The sequence below is a fragment of the Lonchura striata genome, chromosome 6 (genome assembly GCF_050655825.1).
Source record: "Lonchura striata isolate lonStrDom1 chromosome 6, ASM5065582v1, whole genome shotgun sequence".
Taxonomy (NCBI): domain Eukaryota; kingdom Metazoa; phylum Chordata; class Aves; order Passeriformes; family Estrildidae; genus Lonchura; species Lonchura striata.
Genome location: NC_140708.1, coordinates 18947502 through 18970670, shown reverse-complemented (window position 1 = coordinate 18970670; position 23169 = coordinate 18947502). Strand labels below are relative to the sequence as shown.

The following is a 23169-nucleotide window of genomic DNA, read 5'->3' as shown; positions in this document are numbered from 1 at the left end:
CAGACATGCTAGAATGGATCAGTTCTCATCCTCAAGCACAAGGGAAAGTGATTTTATTCTTTTGGGTGCTTGCCTGTCTCTCATGTAAATGAAAATAGTTTTGTTTTCTGTAACTAGAAGTATGGGATATATAATTCAGCTAAAAATTATATAGTCTGGCTAGATTTCATCATTTTTAACTCATAGTTTATTTGTATATTTTTGAAACATAAGCCAATAATGTTTGCAGCATGCTGATTCCTGAATTTTGACTGATTTATTACTGTAGAATTGTGTAACTTGGTAACAGCAATTGACATAATTTGTATTTAGCTAATTTTGAACACTAAAAACACTGAAGAGTGAAATCTTTTTCTCTGAGTCAGTGGCAAAACACGCAGCATTTCACTTCTAAAATTAAACAAATAGAAGAAAAGCAAAAAGTTTGAAAGAACTTGTGCCTGGAAATCAGGTGAATCAAAGAGATAAATTGCATTTTTTAGCATAAGGCATTTTAGTGCATTTCTAGCATGACTGTAATTATACAGTACAAGCTTTTAGCTCATAGTACCTAATTTGATTTAGATCAACTGTCTTCTAATCTAGATTAGGTTGACTCAAATTTCTTCACACAGATTGTGAGTTAAGTGCTTGTCCACTGACACTGGAATACTGGTGAGGCTCCCTAATTTGTTAAATTAGAAGTTTGATTAAATCAGAATTTAATCAAACAATTTAAATTTGATTAAATCAGAAATTTGATCATGTGCCAAATTGAAAGGGGAAAATTTGATTGAAATATGGCTTAATGATAAAATTTAAAACTTGACAGTGTAGATATAGAAGTAAATAAGCATAGAAATTATCTTCACATTTATAGGCAAATAAATTTGTGTAAATCAACAGCATGCCATGACCTAACATCCATCTATGTATTTTGTTATTAAAGTTGGTATCAAAATGATGCCATGTTGAATATTCACTAGATATTTTCCTTATTTGAAAAACAGGAGTTTAGGCAATATAAGATTTAAAAATCTTTGAATTATTTTAATGTTTCCCATTCATTATGCAAAACAGTAAGGCTGGTTTAAATCTTACAATAAAAAGAAACAAGACCTCATTTTCAGCTATATAATAGAAAATGAATGAGCATTATTACAAATAAATCTGAAGTTTTCTTCTGTCTCAGGATTAATGTTACATTTGCTATATCTGGCTTTGTCTTTCTTTTTAAGTTCTTAGAACAAATAATAAATGCACTTAATCTTTAACTTCAGATTATCAGTTACCGACACTGAATAATGTGATGAGCAATGTAAATTTTATACACATATAGTCATAATAATTTAGACTGTCATCTTAATCTATTTATGATCAGCTAATGACTGAAATGTTTTACCATTGTGTGGGATATTTTATAACTGAAGTTTTAATGGGTGAATCAGTAACACCTGGCTGTCTGGAATGTCTTTCTTTTCCCCCTGTTAGACATTTAAATACACCTCTGGAAGGCCCACAGGGTGTGATGTGACATATAAGCTCTTAAAAGGAAGAAAATTAGTTCTTGATACCATAATGATCAGTGGGATGAACGTTTGCATACTTAGCATTAATGGTGTTAGATGTAAGAGTTTGATTAAAACTCTTAGAAAGGTTTTTTTTTCTTTCTCTACTTTAATGCCCTTTCTAGTTTCACTTTTTGAAATTGCAAAATGAGCTGATGGTTTTGCTTCTGCCTGTGGAGGAATTTTGAATCTTTTAATAGCCTTTTCTCTCTTAGTGCAGTTGTATATATTTCTTCTCAAATTGTCTCTAACACCAGCAGAGCCTCTTAGCTACTAAGAATTTTAAGCACCTAGGTGCCAACAATATCAGTGAGAAATTCTCCTAACAGAATATCTAGTATTGCAATATTAATTCCAAAAATATTATTCTAGTAGCAGTCTACTTTCTATTATTGAATTAAAGCAATATATTTGTAACTTTGCTCAATTTCCTCATAGATGTTATGCATTTTTCATTTATGCAGTTTTAGTTTTTCTGCCCTATTTAAAGTGTACAACGTGTAAGAATGATAAAATTGCAACTTCTTGTCTTAACTGAGTAAATCCTGATAAAGACCCATACATCTATACTGAGATTGTGCTACCTGTATTTTCTTGTTTTCATGTTCCTTGTGGGTGGATTTAGCTGTTTTTATGAGGTAATGCTGAGGGTCTGGGCAGTAAAGACTGCTTTGGTGATACCTATCATCTTGTACATTTCTAATAAGACTTTAAAAAAAAAAATAACTTGTCTCAAATCTTTTTTCAGTCAAGTAGTTAGTCTTCTCAGGCATTTTGATATTTCAGAGCTGGTCCTATAAACTGGAGAATGACAAGTTAGTGACATTCCTTTGATAAAACCATAGCCACTGTAGTAAACTGAAGGAATAGTGTGCTCATGAGATTAGTTCCCTTTAGTCTTGCTCCATGTGATAGATTTTCTAGGAATATATTAATTTGTGGCTATCTTATGACTGTTACAAGTCCTGGGATATTAAGAAAGGCTGACAATTTCAATTTCTCCTGTGATGTCTTCTGTTGCTGTCTGTCACCAAAGTGTTTTTCTATATACACCACTTAATTTTTAGATTCAACATTTGTTATAAATAAAATAGATATGCTTCCAGTATACTGATTGAAAATGATCAGAAAAAAAAGTATAGGCTTTTAATCTTTTCTATGAAGTAATGAAAATAACATTTTGTCTTCTTTTAATTATATTTCTTTGGACTCACTACTTCTGATCACTGCAAATAGGTAGTGAATTTTTGCTTTTAGTTGGATGACAAGAGAAATAGCCACTTCACTTGGGTCTGGAATGCCAATGTGCTTTGTATCTGTGATGGCACAGAATGTGCATGGCCCTTTTCTGAACAGATTTCAAAGCACTTTCCAAGACTGATTAGAAATCCAGAAACAGAACAACCTTAGAATACTCAGAAAAGACAAATGAGCAATTTTGAGACAGAAGCCAGACATCCCCTTATATAAAAGCACCTGCTATTCCACAGACATTCCCTTTCTAGAGAGATGCTTAAACAGTTGTGTTTAAGCATTTTACACAGAAAACCTATGACTGCAAATACTGTATGTATATCCTCAGGCTCTCAGAATTGCATGCTTATTTTCAGAATAGGCCTCCAAACATATATGAGAGTTATTTGATCCTTTTCCAAGTATTACTTTTGGTTACTAGGTTATTTATATAAGTACAATGAAATAAATTAATGTTTTTAATTTACAATCATTAAACATGATATCAGTTTTCTCTTTGGAAAGTTGTAGTGCACATGTGGTAATTCTTGGGATTTTTACATTGTATCTTTTGTATTCTAATTATTTACAGCTAAAAAGAAATAAATAATAGAATGGCCCAGCAAAACAATTAAGTCTGCTCAAATTCAGCAAGTACTCCTGAAGTGAAATATTGCCACTGGTTTTTAGATATTGTATTATATGTTGTTTATATCTTACAGAAGGGTCTGTCTGATGCTTGGGAAACTTATAGCTCTTGGTTCCTGTCAAAAGCTCCTCACAGAAAGTCTTTGCAGCTTTGCAGGAGCATTCCATGGTTGCCAGGTACCTCTACAGAAATCTTGAAGTGCAGGTGCCCCAGGGTTGCCTGCAACACTGCTTTTGTTGAGTTTCTCTTTGATTTGAATTTTCTCCATCCCTGAAGGTATTATGGGCTTGTCAGTTGCACTGTGATTTACTTATTCCCCAACATCAAACTGTCTTACTGGTATCATGAAGATCTGTGTTAAACAAGATGCAAAGCTCAACATTTGGGTACCATGTCAGAAATGAAGTTTACAAGTGATGTTAGGACAGCCTTCCCTTTCTTCTGCACCAGGGCCTGTACTTTGCTTCTGTATGCTCTTCTCACTGTTACCAAAAAGCTCCCAGATTAATCCACTCGGGGCATTTGCTCAGGACTTCAGGTATACACTCCTCTTCGTGTTATTTCCCACCTTGTCCCTAAAGCTAGGTCAGAACACTATGCTTGCAAAATTCTTCCCATCTTTTTCTCATCCTAATCTTTATTTCTACCTTATATCTAATACCACTGCAGCCATGATGACTCATATTTCTAGTGACTTTAGGAGTTTAGACCTTAAGCAGAGGCGTAGATGATTTAAACACTAGTAAACTGAAACTGTTTTATTTTGGATGCTTTGTGACTATGGGTTCTTTGTTCATAAGTTTGCTACAACGTCATTCAGCCTGTCAAACAGCCTGGACAGTCTTCCAGGACCAGTTGAGGCCTGCCAGCATCCTCTTATTAAATCTGATACAAACCCTGAGTTAAGTGTATCATCCTGTCAGGTTCTCAGTGTCTAGACAGACACTTCCTAATGCACATCAATAACAGGTGTGTGGCAGGGAGCCTCCTGCCTGGGCATGCTGCTGCAAGGCAGCTCCTTCTCCCTCCTGTGTTTGCAGAGCTTTCTGCTTTGCAGTGATCATAAAACACACATGTAAATGTTAACAAGCAGCAGTATCCAAACAGACCTTATTTACAGAAGTATTTTAGCCAAATGTTTCTTTTCGAGGGCATGGATAAAGCATTAGTGGTTCTGTATTTTACCTACATAGGTGAAACATGTCCAGCTTTGATGACATGAGGAGGTATTTGAACTGGATATGGATGTTCTCTTCAAATTTAAAAGCAGTTAAGAAATTTTAATTTTAATTTACCAAAAATCTATGATGTGGTAAAGTAGTTTTAGACAACTGAGGACAAACTCTTAAAATAGCAATTATTTTTTGCTAAAACTTAAGTATCTTTAGCAAATAATTGCATTTAGATTTTATATAATCTGATGCAAAGATCTCCTTACTTATCTTTCATTCATGTAGTATTGGGAATAATGTTATTTGCATTACAGATTTTAGATGCCTGATTTAGTTAGGTGCAGATCATAGATTTTTCAAGAATGGGTTATTCCCTTTTTATGTTGCATTCCAAACAGACACACAAGATCAAAGAGAGGAAGGGACTCTCCTATTCTGCTATGTGATGAAAATTTAAATACATAAAATACAGTTTGTGGTCCTTCATTTAAATGACGTGCTGTTGTCACTCACATTTTAAAAATAATGGATGAATGTTCAATGCTTTTCTGAAGTTAAGAAGTGCAGAACACTGACTGGTTTATAATGGGAGATGGAAGCATCTTGTAGCTAGGTTGAATTCATGGACTGAGAAAAAGAGAGAGGGTAACTTAAAATTCTAGGATTTTAGTGCCTGTACTTGGAGAGAAGAAAAAGTATGACTTTATAACACGTGGATATTAGCAAGCCATCAAATGTCAGGTGCTGGATGGTCAGCTAGAAAATAAACTGAGAGCTGTGAAGTTCATTTTTTGCTACATGTCACTCAAAAGCAGTGCTGCATAGTGGCTGAGGGTTGCATCCCCCTTGGTCTTCCTTTTGTCTCTCCAACATCTAAAACGTCATGCAGCTTCTAATACATCTATCTGTGCATGCAGAAGAACAGTGGGTAGCTATGAAAGCTGAGAAAGTGTTAGCATTGTTATTTTCCTGTATGAAAAATAGATGAAACACACATTGGAGGGAAAAATAAAAAAATAGACTAGAGATTCTAAAAAAAATTTATGTAGGGTAATATGCTATAATTCATATAGAAAGATCTATGAAATGAGTAAGAAGTCTTTGGCTCAGAAGTTGTTTTTGATCTTAAAACCTTTTGTCCTTCTATGTAGAGCAAGGGCCTCTTTTTTATACTATGAAATAGCCACACTTGACAGAGAAATGCATTAATTCTTCATTAGTTTCAACCACAGCATTGAGAAAAATATTAAACATGAGATGAATGCATAGGGCAGAGGATCACTGCCTTACATTGTCTCTAACATTTGGACTTGTATTTTCTGCAACATGAATGATGACTGTTTTTATTAGGTTCAAGCTGTGCAACTAGCAGCTTGCTGATCACTTATTCTTTTAATTGCATCTGCATGAGATGAACCTTCCTAAACTATTTTGGTTTATATTGCATATATCCTCTGCTTTGCGATTGTAATGTTTCTATCATTTTAAGAAGAGCTCGGTATTTTTTTAAAGGTTGATTTGCTCATTAGAAATGGAGGGTAAGACAACATTAAGCTTAAAATTAATGGATTTGTTTATTGCAGCTTTACCTTTGTGTTACCTGAAGCAGAGCATATTTTTTTTTGTTTGTTTTGTTTTCATTTTGAGTCCTTTCATCCATAAAGAATGGGGATTAGCCTTTGGCTAAAATAGTGCTTTCAGGCCCTTTCAGCATTCAGTAACTGTTTACTTATCCAGGTATAAATGGGTAGAAACAGGTTAAAGCTCCCAGCTGCAAGGTCAGCTACCTTTTTAAAATTCAACCTCATGAGCTCCCCTTGGCTGAGGGCTTGCTGGTATGAGCCATTAAGGGGCTGTTGCATGTAACCTGCCCTTGTTGTACACAGCGCTGCACACGCTCCTCGGGTGCCGTACAACGCGCCCTGCGAGCAACAAAAGCAGCTGAACTTGTGATCAATGATCATATGATCCATTTACAGGGTGCGAGCTCATTCGAGTAGAACTAGTAAATCATTAAATATTAACTCGACACCATTCCTGCTGGGCAGAACACACAGTCTGATTTTCTCCAAGTTGCCAGTCATTACCAGCAGCCTATCCTGGTTTAACAATGAGCTTTTTAAATCATAAATTAATTTTAGGTGTGTAAAACCCATTGCAAAGCACAGGATACAGTTAAAAGCTCTAATGGCAAAAAATTAATCTATTGGGCTAAAGTTGTCTCTGAGGATCCTAAAGCACTGGGACCATGCACACAACAAAAAGGCAGTAGCTCCTATGACTGTTGCATCAGGTCTACCTCAGGAGAAATCTTGAACTTATCTCAGTTCAGAACATCTTGCTTAGAAAAATTAGGCTAAGAAAATTTGGTCTAAGAAAATTAAAGCTACAAAGAAGTCCTTAGCCCTGACCAAGTGGTTTCTTTATGTTTTATTTTTACCAATTGTCATGCAAAGTTCATGGCCTTAAAAAAAAAAAAAAAGTAATGCATTTCCAACGTCTAGAATTGGCATTTTTCATTGTTTTTATTATCTTGGTTAATTTTTGTTGGAGTGAGGTTATTTCAGAAAGCAGCTGCAGTGCTTGGAAAAAAGTAACCTTTTTTCATTAGTTTTTAAATAATGTTAGGTTTTTTGGGGAAAGGTATTTTGGAGCCATATTAACTAGTGATAAATGGGCTTTGCTGTTTTAGATAAGTATCCAGCATTCAGAAGGAATGTGCCCTTGTTCTGTGAAGCTGGAAAATTCTTCTTTTAAGATGAACTCATGAAAAAAATTGTAAAAGTTTTTAAAACAAGCAGACTCCCTTCTATAGATGACAATGGAGAGAAAGGGAGTATGAACTAATGCTTTGTCATATGAGAAAGTCGGAGGAGCTAATGCTACACTATTAAAAGTAGAGAAAAAAAGTAAAGTACATTCTACAAGATGAAAACCTAGTAGATGAGTATTGACTTCATTGAAAAGTCTTTTCTTGCTTTAGCTCTGTGCTTCTTTTTGTCAATGAATTGAAGCCTGATGAGAGACACTCTGTAATAGAATCATGGTAGAAGGTGATGATTGCCTTTTTATTTTAAATAGCTGAACTGGAAAAGACTGTTTTCTATCTCCAGGCGTATTTCTATGTTCCTGTGTTTGTGTACGTTCATATCAGAGAGGATGAGTTTGATTACAACTAAATATAATTTTAAAACTCTGTTCAAATGTATAACGGGGTGTTTTCCCCCTCAGATGAAAATTGAGGGTAAATTGTTCATACATTAAATACTATGTCTACAGCAACCATTTCTTAATTGACTGTTTCTCTTCTTTCAAGATAGATCACTTAAGATAACAAATGGATTGGGAAAGCATCTCTTCCTTCACCAGCACAGAGGAGCACTTAACAGTTTGGTTTCAGAGATATGCTTTATAAAACAAAAGAAAATAATTTTAATCTTCGCAGAGCAGCCTGAAAAATAGGAGCTGGAAGAAAATAAGACACGGAAGAATTTTACATATATAATAACATTTCAGACAGCAAAATGAGATAGATGATGGCAGAGTTTTAATCAAGTTACCATCTTAACCAACCTAGAAAAGGTAATTTTTCTCTTAAACTGATGTACTTGCAGTTCTGCTAAGTACAAATGCTTGAACCTCTGTGTGTTAACATGGGGAATAATTTGCTAAATGAGGCAACAGTATAAGGATCATGCTAATGGAATAAACTTAATTCCTTCCCTGTTTCAACAGGAAATTAATGAAATGGTGCTAGCCCACAGGTGTCTACCGGCAAGGGAAAGGCATATATCTTCCAGTCTTCTCAAGCCAAAACAGATGGAAGTGAGATTGTTAAAAAGGGAACATTTTTTGGGTGCACCTGCTGAGGAGCAATATGAAAGAGCAAATGTTAGACACTTATTTGCTATATAACTGGACACATTTCAGTTACTCTTTGTGATGATGGCACTGCAAGAAACATTATAAATAACATTAAACCCAGAAATTCAATATATATAGCTATGTAAATTGCTGAGGACACTTCTCTTTTCCTGCTCTGCTGTACTGCCCTGCACTATTAAGATGTAATCTCTTGCCTGTGGAATCAACAGGGTTTTTGACTTCAGATTTTTGGTTTGACATTCACTATTAGGAGAGACAGTAGAAAAGTGGAAAGTTCAGTTTTATTGCAGTAATATCATATTTCTGAGGAATAAAATCATATTGAAGCTAAAGTGCCAGATTCAGTGGAGGGGGGAAAAAGCATCTTTTAGCACAAAGGTACTTTAATGAGAGAAAATAAGTGAACTCCAGATGCAACAGTTGCATTTTAAGGAACTGAGCAGTTTCAGTTTTTTGCATAACACTGTTGGAGCATTTCTGTTACAAAGTGTAAAACTTTTGGTACATTAGTCTGTTTCTAACAACTTAGAGTAATATAAAATGAATTGTGATGCGACTAGTCAAAATATGTCATCTTGGGTTTAACTTTGATACTTTATGCAGCCCACAGAGATAATATTAATAAAAAAGGTTTTCCCACGAGGTAGGTGCTGAAGCTGAAGTCCAGTGCTAAAACTACAGGATGAAATTAATGATATTCTCTAGCATTTCTTCCACAAGTTTTAGAATAGCTGTAACTGGAAATCAATTGGTTTTTAAAATCTAAATGTCTGAAGATATTTACCGTAATATTTATTTGTCATTCCACACCTGAAGCTGGATAACTGGAGCAGAGGAGACAGAGTTATGAAATGGCTGACTCTTTTCATTTTGTTTCATGATAGTGTCTGAGAATTTGTGGTTATAGAACAGTTCAGTGTTCTAGAAAGTAGACCTAGACATTAGGTTTTCTAATCCAAGCCCTATGTTACTCTTCTATATTAATAGATAAAAGAAAAAATCCAATAAAAGCCAAACACAACAACAACAATAAACACAGAAAACCAGGAAAAAATAACTGTTAGAACAAGAGGCAATGGGCAGAAACTGCTGCACAGGAAGTTCTACCTAAATATGAGGAAGAACTTTCCTAACATGCAGGTGACTGAGCAGTGGAACAAATTGTTCAGAGAGGTTGTGGAGTTTCCCTCACTGGAGATAGTCAAAATCCTGTGCCATGTGCTCTGGGATAAGGCTGCTTGAGCAGGGAGGTGGGGCCATTTGACCTTTCAGCCTGACCAGTCCTGTGGTTCTGTGATTTATGTTAGTACAGTGGAATAATTTTGGGTAATTTTCATTTTACATAATTATTGTATGCACTTGAATACATGAATGCAATTAGCTCTTGAAGTTACCCACTGTATAAGCCAAGTTTGACTTTGTCTGAAGAAATTCTGAGTTGCCTGCCTGTTGCTGATACCTAGATTTTTATTTTTGGAGTATGGAAAAGGAAAATATTCTTTCCACACCCTCGAGTTACTCAGTTTAGTGATCCATGCTTCTATCTGTAAATTTCAGGGTTCCTTTGAAGTTTCTAGTATTCTGAAATAAGAGTATCTCCAACTTCTGTGAAATATTGCAATTCACAATATATTGTTATATTCTGTCATTCTATCCTTTGTCTGAAAGTGTCATTGACAAGATTCAGCTGCAGGTGGAAAGAATGAGAGACAGATGACAAGAGGAGGGGAAGAAGGATGTGTTTCTTTAGCCCATCTTCTCTTTGGTCAGTGTAAATACTATTGATAACAACAAGGATTTCAATTAGTTTTTGTAATATAATTATCAAATATGATATACATTATTTTGTTTAAGGAGCTAGAATAGTACAAATTCAACATGGCATATGTTCAGTGAATTAAGTATCAATGAACAGTTTTTATGTTGATAAAGTGGACATGCTATCACAGAGATCAGGTTTTTTGCCCAGAATAACTTTTTTGCGAGTGAGATAAAACATAAACTGATTAGATTTCAATAGACACATCTGATACTCTTTGGGGTATCACATAAGAGAGGAAATTTAAACATTATAATTGTACTTTTTAGTGGTACAACAGCTACTAAAACACCAAGTTTAGATTTGGATAAGCCTGTGGTTCTAGAAAGTTGATGGGACACTGAAGAGAGAATGGAGGTAGCAAGGCAAATGAGTTCTCAGAAGACTGGATGACATGTTTTGGTGATAAATTCCAGGACATTCTGTCTATCTTGGGGAGCCAAGGGGATGTGAAGGGTTGATCACAATATGTCAATAGTAGCACCTCATGTGAACAGCAGCACAAGGAATAAGATTTGGAGTTTCCATCTCATAAGGGCAGTGGATAGGAGAAGAACCAGCTGCTGCAACTGAAGCTTACACACTCAGGGTAGAAAAAAAGAAGAATGTTGATGGCAGTGCTGATTTGTTGGAACAGATTTCCCAGAATTGTGACAGACTGTACATAGATGGCAGTTTTTTTAGCCAAGACTGGAAGTGCTCAGTGCACGTCAACTGTGTCAGTAACCATGGTAACAGCTGAAACCAAGAAAAGTTCAGCAGCCCTATAAATGAGCAGTTACCCTGTCTGACAAAAAACCTTCCCCTCATCTCTGAATTGTAATATGTCCTGAAGTTTTGCATCGTTGAGGGAATAGTTTTTTGAGCCAAGGGATAAACTAAGTCTTTTCTGGATTTTATGGATAGGGAAAACTAGTTAGAGCATTTCTTCAAGGGGAGCATAGAAAGCCTCTTGAAGAGACAGAACCCAATGCATTTTAAGACAGTATTCATTAAATCTATCACCTCAATGAAGAAAACCTCACTTACCAGTATTTCATGGCCTGACTGAACTCCAAAAGTCTACACATGGAGCTTGGAAAACATATTTTGAGATAAATCAACTCTCCTGCTGTTTTATTCTCTCATTCGGGTGAAGGTATCTTTCAAGTGGACATTAATTATTAATAAGTTCAAGAAAAGTAATTATAAAAATTAGTTAGGTTAGCTGTGTTATGCAGTTCATCTCCCACTTGTTATGCATTTCTGAAACATGTACAAGAAGTCTCAGACAGCTCTGAACTGCTTTATGTAGGAAATTACTTGAGAGTTAAGAAAACCTAAAGCAAAAGTGCTGCGACAATGTTTTGTATATACCCCAGTTTTGGGTTTCTACAAAACTTAAGTTTTAACAAATTGATATAATTACATTTTCCATAAATATTTTGATTGTCTTTTCATTTATAGTGTCCAATGTTTTCCATTGGTTTTTGTTTATTTTGATTCACCAAAAATTATGTGAAAAATATACTGATTGAGTACTCCTCTTTTGTAGTTTAATGCCTTTGTGAATGATTTCTTATCTCTCATGCATTCATTTATGAAGATCCTAAAATTAATTCCTGTTCCTGTGGTTAATAATTTCCATCAGAGATTGTTTCTGTTTTCTAAGTGGATACTTTACAAATTATTAAGATATTGATTAATCATATTCTTTATATCCCTAAAATTTTAGTGTTTGTATTCTGAAGTCATAAGGTAAGTGTTCTTTCTTTAAAAGTTTTAAATGTGGCTATTGCATTACCTCCTTGTGGCTGCCCAATGTGGAAAAAATTTGAACTTTGACACACTTATAAAATCATCAGATTTCAAGACAATTTTACATATTGAGAGATGGTAGCTTAAAAGAAAAAAGACATGAGATGTGTCTTTACTACATGCTGAGTCTTTTGTCTGGGACAGAAGTAATCATAGAGGAGGTAAATCTCACTTTATAAATGTATGAATAGTTCACCCTGGCAGCTCCCAGGCCACGGCAGGGACTCCAGTTCTTCTAACGGGCCCAGAAGTGAAAGCCTTCAGAGGATTCTGTTTCTGCCTCTTGATCCCTCCCCACCCACACACCTCAAACCACCTGAAATTTACCTCCAGTCAGGTCATCAACTCTTCAAAGGAAGACAGAAGAGACAGAAGCAGGAACAGAGGCAAACCCAGAAAGTTTTGGTATTTTCCTTTATTTTTTCCCCCCCTGACAATGCTGTCAGTGAGTATTTCTGATTGGGACAACACTAGCTTCACCTTTCCTCTTCTCTGTTTCCTATGTGCATGCTCAATTAAATATTGTTTTTCATTTATCTATAAAAAGTCCCTTTAATGGTTGCTATTATAGACCAGTGCTTCTATTCCTATTTTATTTTCTGATGGCTTTGATGCTCTGGACTCATATTATTGTGATCTAGGGTTTTTTTCAATTTGCTGCTGACTAAAAGCATTTTAAAAGCCATTGGACATTTGACAAACATAGCAAATTGTTGATACGAACAGATTCACCAAAATTGTCCCTAGAAATATTAGTACGGATGTCATGTTTGAGTTACTCATATGACATTTTCTAACTGGAATTGTGTCTTAGTTTGTTTATTAGGAACTTTTGCTTTGTTTGTTTCTGTGGGGGGGGAGGGTACCATAATTTTGTAATCTTAAGGATGTTCTGAAGGAAATAGGTTAGCTCCCACAGTAAGCAGTACCCACAGTGGTTTTAAAATTCAAATGTTTCATTAGACTACCTTTTCCACTGGCAGCTTTCCTTACATTCTGAAATCCTTCAAAAAACCCCACTATAGAACATGCAGCTATCATATAAAGTTGATTTTGTGTTTTCCCAGTCTCAAGCTACTTAGAGCAAATAAAATTTTGTGCCAGTCAGCCTGAGATGTGTTACAGCACTGTTAAAGCCCAGCCTGTTAATTACAGATGTTTTGCACTGTTAGGGTGATGCACAGATTTCTTGGAAATAGGTTTCCTGCAGCAGCATGTAGTTTTACAGTGCAGTCAACAGAATGTTGTAGAATAGCAATTATGGGAATAAGGAGAATGCACAAGCTATTGGAGTGAACGCTTTAATGCTGATACATTTTTCCTGATAAAAGCAACTCAGATAAGAGGATATGCAAGTTATTGTAGCAATTAGTTTTTCTAAGATGTCTATCTATATGAAATGTTTCATGGTAGGAAAAAAAAACCCACAACTTTGTAGTAGAATGCAAAGTTTATTACATTTCTAGACTACATTATCCTTGTCAGCTAGATTAAAGCATTCTCCTAGTTTCTGTCCTATATTACCCTAACAAGTGAGGAAATAATGTAGTGTTGTTACAGGGAGTAGCTTATAAATTTTGACATAAGTGTGAGAGAAATCACTTGAAATGTGAGGCAACCAAGAGGAATAATTAGGAACAGCAGAATGATCTCAGTAATATGACAATAGTTTCTAAAGCACCCCACAGAATTGAAATCATCAGGTTTGCTTGACCTATATCTTTAATAATACAGCTCATTGCCCTTGTATTGAAGCTAGAGGGAAGGACAAAGTATAAGCTTTATCATGTTTTAGGAGAAATTGCAAAAAGTTTATTTATTAACACAGCACGAAATGGCCCATTTCTATGATTACCAAACAGGAAAGCAAGTTGGGCCACAGTTCACCACACAGAACACTTTATAGTCAGGCTTGGCTGGCAAAAAATATTATGTAACACTCAAATAAGATAAATAGCTGCATTGGCAGTGGAAATAACCTTCTGTTTAATTAGAAAATAAGAGCTGTATGGGACAATAAAAATGGTTACTGCTGCCCTCAGTCACTGTTTAATAAATATGGTCGTGCTGAAGATAATGCTAAGTGTTATTTATTTGTGTAATATCATGGGCTCAGTAATTGTTCATGTTCTTGATAGTTACCCTGCATGTACAATGAGTCCATTTCATGTTTTCTTTGTTTAATTTTTCAAAAGGGAAGAGGATTTTTAAAGCTGTTTTTAAAAACCAAAGGTATGTTAATGCCTCAGTGTTGCTGTAACCAAACAGGTTTTCTTAGCTTACCTTCAGGGTAATTAAGCTTTGAAACTGAGTGTTTATATTTTCCAGGCTGGATTGTCATCTGCTTTGGATATGTTTCTACATCTTTGAGAGGGAGCCTAATTTGAATTTTCAGCTGTCCATTTAGTTGTGGCTATGTTTTGAATGAGTCCTGAGGTCTGGTTTTAGCATGGTTTTGCCTTCCTTTGGAGGTTCAAGCACTAAACATGCAGATCAAGTCCAGCAAGACACAGTGTGGAAGACTGAAGGTTTCAGTGAACCTTTTCTCTAAAGAGAACAGTTTTCACTAGTAAATTGAGCATCAAATTGTGCTGTGTGCATATGTATCAAAAGTTTCCTTTCTCTGTAGAGCATGTTTATTGGATACGGACATTGTTCTGGGCTTCACCTCTTCAGAAACATAAACACATTTATCAAATGCTAGAAAGAAGGGCATGGGATGCATTTCACAATATATTTTTAACAGGCTTGGTATTCCAGCCCTATTGCTTTTGGTCACAATCTTTCTATTTCAAATCTACAGTAAATACAGGGATTTGAAAAAGGATATCAAAGACTTTTCTTGGTTTTATCCAAAGGGATAATTCACAAGATGTTTCATCAACAAGCTTTAACCCCTCCTTCCTTCCCTGCTTTCCTTCCTCCCCCAAATGTGGACTGTATGTCAAGAGGCAAAACAAAACAAAACAAACCCCCTTTTCTTCACACAATTCACTTTAAGCTTTAAAATCCTCCAAAATCCCCAATCTCCCTTTGCAGTCTGGTTCCCACTCTCCAGCTTTCCTCATCTCCCTCTGAAAGAAAAAAGCTCTTCTTTAAGGGACTGATAGGTTGTAGAGCGATGCTTAGCAACAACATTCCTGTGCCTTAAGTAGCTGCAAGCCCCTAGCTGAACCCTTTGATGTGACTGTCAGGGCAGATTTATTTTGTTTTAGCACATTGTCTACTTGTCCAGATGTATCAGGAGATAAAAAGGAGTCATGTTTACACTCTTTTTGGGAGGGGGAGGAGGGGAGGAGATGTAATTAAATCGCATTTTTGATGAATCTCTGAGAGATCGAGATGAAGAACAGAGGAATTGGCTTGAATATAGAGGGGAAACCCATTTGCCTGCCCTGACACCTGACACTGTAGGAAGATGAAGTGTAAAGCCATAGCACAATGTGTTGATTTGGTTCTGCTGAGCCCTTTAACTTTGTGTTTTTTCATGTGTTGGTAGTTCACGAGACCCCAGAAAGGCCTATTGGAGAGCAGCAGCTGTTCACCATAGAGTCTTCCCTGTGTATGTATGTATTTGTCCGGGTTGAAAAAAATGTGATATTCTCTATAATATTAGTGTTAGAGATCACATATCCCAGTATCCCAGGATCTCTGGCTGTGGTAAGTGGCTGTCAATCAGATAATTAAGGAAAAAAAAAAAAAACAAAAAAAAAAAACAAAAAAAAAAACCACAAAAACAAACAAAACAAAAAAAACCAACAAAATTGAGCTTCAGTGATCTTGGATAAACAAGTGTGCAGTATGAGGCAGGCCTTGTTGAATTCTCCAGGAGAACAAATACCACAGATAAATCCATTTTTGTTTATTTGCTTTTAACTTGCACATTTAGTAACACCATTCTGAGCTCTATTAATAACCTGCGGTGTGCAGTGACAAGTCTGATTCCAGCATTCAGTATGCTGTGGGTATGCCAAGTGAATAAAACGCTAGTTTTAATCTGCTGTTACAAAAGTTACTCTATTTGCATTTTAAATAGGTTACACTGCAGCACCCCCTTCTGCTGGCTGGATAGAGCGACAAGAGGTTTGAACTGCAATCCAGCTCTATTCCCACATGACAGAATGAAGATGCCTTGAAAGCATTTTTAACCTTCCTGTGTCTTAATTCCTGTGCCTGTTAGGTGAGGAGGGCAGCACAACTTAGCAATAATCATTAGAGCTTATACATTTGGGATCTATCTTTCATTTTTTTGCAATATTTTCCATGCTTCCTAAAAAAACTAAGGCACGCAGAAGGAATCAGAATGAATAGCAAAGCAAAGTAAGTGCTCTAGCATTGCAAACAATTATGCCCGGCCTGTGAAATGTATACACGGTTCTGCATTCCTCTGATTATCATTGAATGTGCTTGAAAATGATGAAATTATGTTGCTGATTTAATTTATGGAACAGTCTTGGAAGTTCCTCTCTAAAAAATCAACTTAGCTTGATGATCTTGTCCTTGCTTTTGAAAAATCAGATTAGTAAAAGGAGGTGGAGAAGTTCTGAGGTACCTTATTTCAAAATAAAGGGCTGTAAAAAGTAATGAGTTACAATATCATATGTGGTGTATTTCTGTATCAGTGTTTGTATGCAGTTTATAAACTGTTGCTATGCCATAGCATAGCAGGAATCTTGGCAATTACTCCACTACTGCTATGTTTTGTACTTTTGATATAATTGGTTGAAACATATTGCAGGGAATAACTGAAGTAAACTTGGAATCTATTATATTGTCAGGGTACTTCCCTTCACATTGACTTACCTATGCTTTTGGCACCTTCTGTTGTTGCTGTAATCTCTAAAAACTCCATATTTCTCTTTCACCCCTTCAGAAATGTTAAAGAATGAGTCAAATTCAATAAATGTCATGTTTGGGTGTTGGTGAGGTGGGGACTTAGAAAAAGGTTCTAACATCTCAAAAATCATTTGCGGTTTACTTCATGAGGAACTTCAAAGAATAATTGTCTGTGACAACTCAGGATTCTCTAGCAACAGTTGAAGGGTTTTGTGGTTTGGGGTATGACAGACTTATTTGTGGTTTGCTTTGTCCACTATTTTACTAGCATGTGAACCCCTTGAATCCTGCATAGTGTAAATGAAAAGAAGGCAGCGTGTGTGTTCTTAGGATATGGAGGTAAAGATGCTGATAGATAAATAGAAGGTAGAATGTATAATAATTGTTTGAACTTTCCCAATCTCAGGTTAGGATTCAAGGCCAGCAGATTTTTCTTTATTTTTTTTATACCTCTGGGGGTCTTTCATTGAGCCACTTGAGCAGTTAAGGTTTAGTTTATAAAAACTGAATATATTGAATGTGGCATATGATTAGGGAAAGGTGGTAATAGTCACTTCCCTTCAACGCATCAAACTGAAGCCGAGCTGAAAAATCTCTTGTATCCTTCTGCTTTTAAGTGTAAGTAACTGAGATGCACTTTTTAAAAAGAGAAGGCAAATACTATGCAAGAAGTTCACTTTTTATCTAATGACCTTGAGAAAATATGAAGATGCTAAAATTCTTGGCTTTTGAATGATATAAGTTGAAAAAGAATGGTCTTGGAAGTCAGAAAGCCTAAAGGGTATTTTTGTATGCTATATGTTACAGTAGAACAAATCAATTCAGGCTCCTTAGATGCAGTCATTGCCTTGTGATTATATTTGTGTAAAGTCTTGGAGCCTTTGATCAAAGAAAGGCATTTGTGACTAGGTCTAATCCAAGCTCTTTAAGGTGTTTAACTTGCACAGGGGGAAGAGGTTGATAACAGCTGGGATTTAAATTTAGTTTTGCTGAACTTTTGTTTTGAAAGGATTTCTATTATACACTGCTTCCTTTTCCATACAGAAGATGGATCATTGAGTAAACCTAAAAGGGAAAGAGGATATGGGAGGAAATGGGTGGGGACTTGGAATTAATCTTCTGAAGAAAAATGTTTGATCAGCGGGTAGGAGAGTATGAAATCCTCTGATGTTGACAGCAGGCAACTTTCTGACTGGTGTGTGATTGACAACTTTGATGCTCCAGTGGGGAGCGAGTGTCCAGCCGTGCTCAGGCATCCTCTGTCTGTGGGTGGTAGTGTTAATAATGTGGCAACTGGAAAGATTAATTGTGGACAAGCAGCAGGATTACGAGGAGGGCTTCACAGGTCTAAAAGGAACAGTGGTAGGAAGGCCTCTGATCTGTCAGCCCAAAAGGAAATTAGTTAGGGCAGGCTGGAGCAGGCTTAAAAAGGGAGGAGGGGGGCAGGGTAAAATGGAGTAATGGAAAAAGGGAAGCATTTAGGATATTGAGGCAAAATGAAGAGGATATTGAAAAAGGTCATAAGGGGATGGGACCAATGCTCCTGAAAGACCTTAATACACTGCATCCTCTTACAGTACATGCAGAGTTCAGCTTGTTTTGCAGAGAACTGCAAAGTGACTTTTGTAGTGGTTAGAGCTGCCCCGTTAGGTAACACCCCTTACTTGTTTCTGAATGACCGTGAGAATAAACTCAAATTAAGGATTTTCAAGGACATGTAAGTGCAAAATACATAGCAGAAAGTTTACTTAAGCTGTTTCTGCAAGTTACTAACTGCTGTGTGTTTTACTTCCCACCCTTTTTGGTAGAAGTAGGGATTTTGCCAATAAATTCTGTGTTACCATTAAAGAGGCCATTCATCATGCTTACTAATGTTATTAATCAAGATACACCACAGTACTCTTAAAATGAGATCATTTTGATAAATCATGTATGACATGAAAAGACTTTATTCCTTTTAAGTGCAATTTAGACTGTAATTTTTTTCCTCATTTATGATTCATGGGAGAAACATGGATAAAATTCCCTTGCACATTTACACCTTATCTTCAGTAATAATTCAAAACTGCTCTTAGATGAAAATTCAAGGGCTGATTCACCAAAGCTGAATGCCAGCTCATTATTTTCTGGCATTCAGTAGTCCAAAAATAATGTCCATACATTAGGTGCTTTTCACAATAGTTGAATTTGGCTGCACACCAGACATATCGATTACACTCAATTAAGCCTAAATGCATAAGAATTATCTGATGTTCATTTGCATTTTTGATCCCTGCTTTCAACCTTGCAATTTAACATTAAGTGAAAACCAAAAGGTAAAGTAAATTCAAGTGAGAAGTGATAATCTCTCTTACAAGAGAATAAGGGAATGCTTTGAATTTGAAATGCTTTGAGTCTTAAGCTCCACTACTTCCATTAAATGTGAGAAATTCCTCTTTCTTGCTAAAGGTTATTGAAGTTAGAAGGCCAAAATATAAGATCACTGTTCTTCTTGTTGTCCTAATACTACAATAATTTGGCTACTGTATTAACATCACATCCGAAAATAAGCTGCTGAAATATCTGGAATTAATATTTGCTAAGGTCATACTCTTGATCATAACTTAAACACTTGTATTATTGATTAGATTTAAAAGTGTCAGAAGTGGTTTTTTTTTTTTACTCCTGTGTTTAGAAATACAAAAATGAAGTGTCCGGTAGAGAGATATAACTTGGATAGCAGAGTAATTTAAATTTTACTTTCTCAAACCATGATTCAATGAGGATTGTCTTGTCCGAGTTCTCCCTTTACTTCCTTCAACAGCTAAAATATTTGAAGGAACTTGTGAGGTTGCCAAAAATAGTGCAGCATTTTTTTTTTTTTAATCACTGGTCTCTACAAATTTGTTTTGATGCAGTAGATGTACAGTATGTCCTGATACTAGCCATGATGTTCCCTTACTAGTACCATCCAAGTATTGCATTTTTTATTCCTTGAAAAGTGGAATTCAGAGATTAAACAGAATAGCTTTTATTTTTGTTTAGTCTAATTAGATTCCTCCACTCTTGAGAGCTGGTTGTTGGTGTGTGGCTGACAAATTTCTTCTAAATGGGTTATTTTTTTTCTGTTCATTACAGTGACTCTAATTTATGCTGGAGTTTAGCAAAGACAACTGCTAACTCATGGCTAAGTCTGCTTGGCTGTGGAGCAAAGAGAGTAGGAAATCTCCTTCCACCAAGAACAGCCTCCTTTCCTGGCAGGGGTGCTGTGCTACCTCTTGGTTTTCCAGAACATGCCAGTGTGTTGAAGTGGGTGACAAATATGAAGAAAGGTGCCACAGTTTAGCAAATGTTTGGTTATATGCATAACAGGGGGCTGTGAGTAGTCTAACTTTGTCTTTTAAGTCTTAAACCACGTACTATGATATACTGCAAAACTTGAATGACTTCAAGGTTTGCAAAACTACAAGCTTCTTCTGTAACAGTAACATTAGAATTTCTTTACTGAGTTATTTTGTGACCTGTTCCTATAAATTGAAGCTATCAACCAGTTTAAACAGCTTTCCTCAAAGCTATTTGTATGTATAGTTACTTTCCACTGCAAGAAGAACTTCTGATGCATATATCACCAATACTTGAAGACATAACTGTCACATGTCAATGCTGTCACTGTCACAATATTCCTGTGAATATTAAGAGTAATGCAATCTATACAAATCTCTTTGGAAAATAGCTTAGGGCCAAATGTCAGTATGTGATAGAGAAAACAAATAGTTGTCTTTCTGCTGGTGCACAGGCTTACTCAGAAACGTGATTTGAAACTTGAGCCAGTGTTTGTGCAAAACAATCCTAACCCTGGATGATATTCCATAGAATTAAAGTTGCTCTAACTGAATGCTTAGCTCAAAGGTAATGAAAATTCTTCTATATTTGACAGGGAATTATATACTGTACATAAAATAACAGAAAAACACCGATAAACAAACCCTTCTGTTCTTGTGTTTCCTAAAATTGGAAATAAAGCTAAATTGCCCCTTCACTTCAATATCCTTTTTAGAAGCTCTTGAATTTTGCTCACTCAGTGGTATATTGCTGAAATGGCAAAGTCTCTTCCAGTAATTTTAGGAAAAGCTATCATCAAGCTGTCAACAGTCTAAATTGAGATTAAAAGTAGCAAAGAGAAACCTTCACTATTACCAGAGTCCCAAATAAGTACACTTGAATAGGCAGATAACATCTAGAGTGTACAGTATGAGACCACTTATTCTTCCAGTTTTTTGAGTGATTTACAGGCATGAAGCATGATGTTAAAATAGTGACATTTTTCTCCTTTTCTTACCCAGAACTACTCAACCCAAAGGAAACATGTCGTTGTGAACAGATTCCTGTTCCTGGAATTAGTTTCAAATATCACATAGCTGGGTCTAAGGGGTTTCTATCTCTCCTCTTACATGTTATGTGCCCTTGGCTCATATTGGCCATCAGAGAGATTTCCAATAATTCATAGTCCAGAACAGATTGAGCTGCAGGTTTGCAGTTCACCAAAATCAAGGTATGATTCATTCTGGCTGAAGGTGAAAGTTATGTCTGTAGCAATATGTCTCTGAACAGGAGGTTCCCTGAAAAGGGTTTCTTATCACTGGTGAGTCAACAGAGGCAGGATATTCTCTATTTTTATTCATATCTGATAAGTAGTGTCCTTGCTGTTTAGGCAAATTTTCCTCTGTTATGTTCTATTAAGATGTTTGTTTTGATGTATTATGCATTTTCATATTGTGACCTGATTTTTCCAAGGGACAAAGGTGGAATTGTAACTATGGTTTGACACAGAAATTGATGACTGGTCTCCAAAAGCAAAATCTTAGTATGCTAATCTTGCCAATCACCTCTTAACATTTTATGTACTATCATTTAGGAGTCCAACAGCTACAACAAGGAAGATTTCTATGTTACAGCCTTTAACAAACTATTATAATTATTAACTTTCATTGTTATGGATTCTGATTATTGTTCTTGGGTTTGGTCTGGTAATTAAAATTTGAATCAGTGCTTCTTCTTCCCCAAAATACTGTAGCTCTATTTTATACTTATATATTAATCAGATATTGGAGACCTGGGGGTTCATAAATTTTGAGGATATGTTAAATTATAAAGTAAGTATGATTGAGGTGGATTCCTTTGATTGACTTTTGCAGCTTAGAAGTCATTATATCATTAGGGAACAAACTACACAGAAGATAGCAATTATTTTCTCAAGACTCCCTTTAGTGAATTATCATGAGATTCAATAAATAGTTTAGCTTTTGTATTTTCTCTTTATTTGCCTTATTTTTCTGTTAGAAATTATCATATAACTTTCAGTGAACGCTGTCCTTTGTGTATTCTATTTAAACACATCATCTTTTTATATCTGTTGAAATGGGTAGGTTGTAAATATTCCAGAACAAACTCTGTATCTGAAACTGAACATATCACTACTGTGTCATCAACTGAAGTTAAACTGAATTTTAAAAACTGACAATGTTTCATATTCACCAACACAATTCTTTTCATGTCTTCTAACTGCTGTTCTGTAACTAAAAAGCAAGAGGGTAAATGTGGCTTGTTTTAACTTTATTTTATATATATTTTTCCTTCAGCTGAAACTTCCAATGGAATGAAGGTTAGTTTATTGTAAACCATAGTTCTTCAGTCCAATATTTTAAAATTAGAATCATAGGATCTTGAGGCTTATTAGGGAGAAAGATTTGGGAGGCTTCTCCCTTAACAATTTGCTTTTAAGGGTTCTGAACAAGTCCTCTTGGGTACTTAATTCTTTTTTTAGACTTCTGGTGTAGGTTTAAGTGTTCATTGTTAACAATATATACTTGTACACTTTTTTGCATTATAGGCACTATAATTTTTAATAGATCCCTTCATTTAGCTCACTGGGCAGTGGAATGAGAAAATAATTTGGGATTTTTTAATTTAGATTTGAAAAGGATAGTATCTTAGTCCAACTTCCTATTTTCTATCTCCTTTGATTCGTGTGGACTCACTCATAGCTTCCTTTAGCTAAATAATAATCTGTTCCACCAAGAGGAAAAACTTTGACATTGCCTAAAGTTTTCCTGACAAAGATGGTAATTTTTTTTTTTTAAGCTGTCAGCTGTATAAAAAAAATTCATTTAGTAATGATACATAACGCCATCGTGTAAACTCTTGTGAGTACAGCAACCTTGAGGAATGGCAAGGAGCCTTAGCAGGAACAAA

At 35.6% G+C, this 23169-nt stretch overlaps 1 protein-coding gene across 34 annotated transcripts in view; it reads left to right on the top strand.

Moving 5' to 3' along the window:
• Positions 1–23169, top strand: part of LRMDA (leucine rich melanocyte differentiation associated) — a 728564-nt gene that overhangs the window by 503483 nt on the left and 201912 nt on the right. The gene's annotated exons all lie outside the window — the stretch shown is intronic.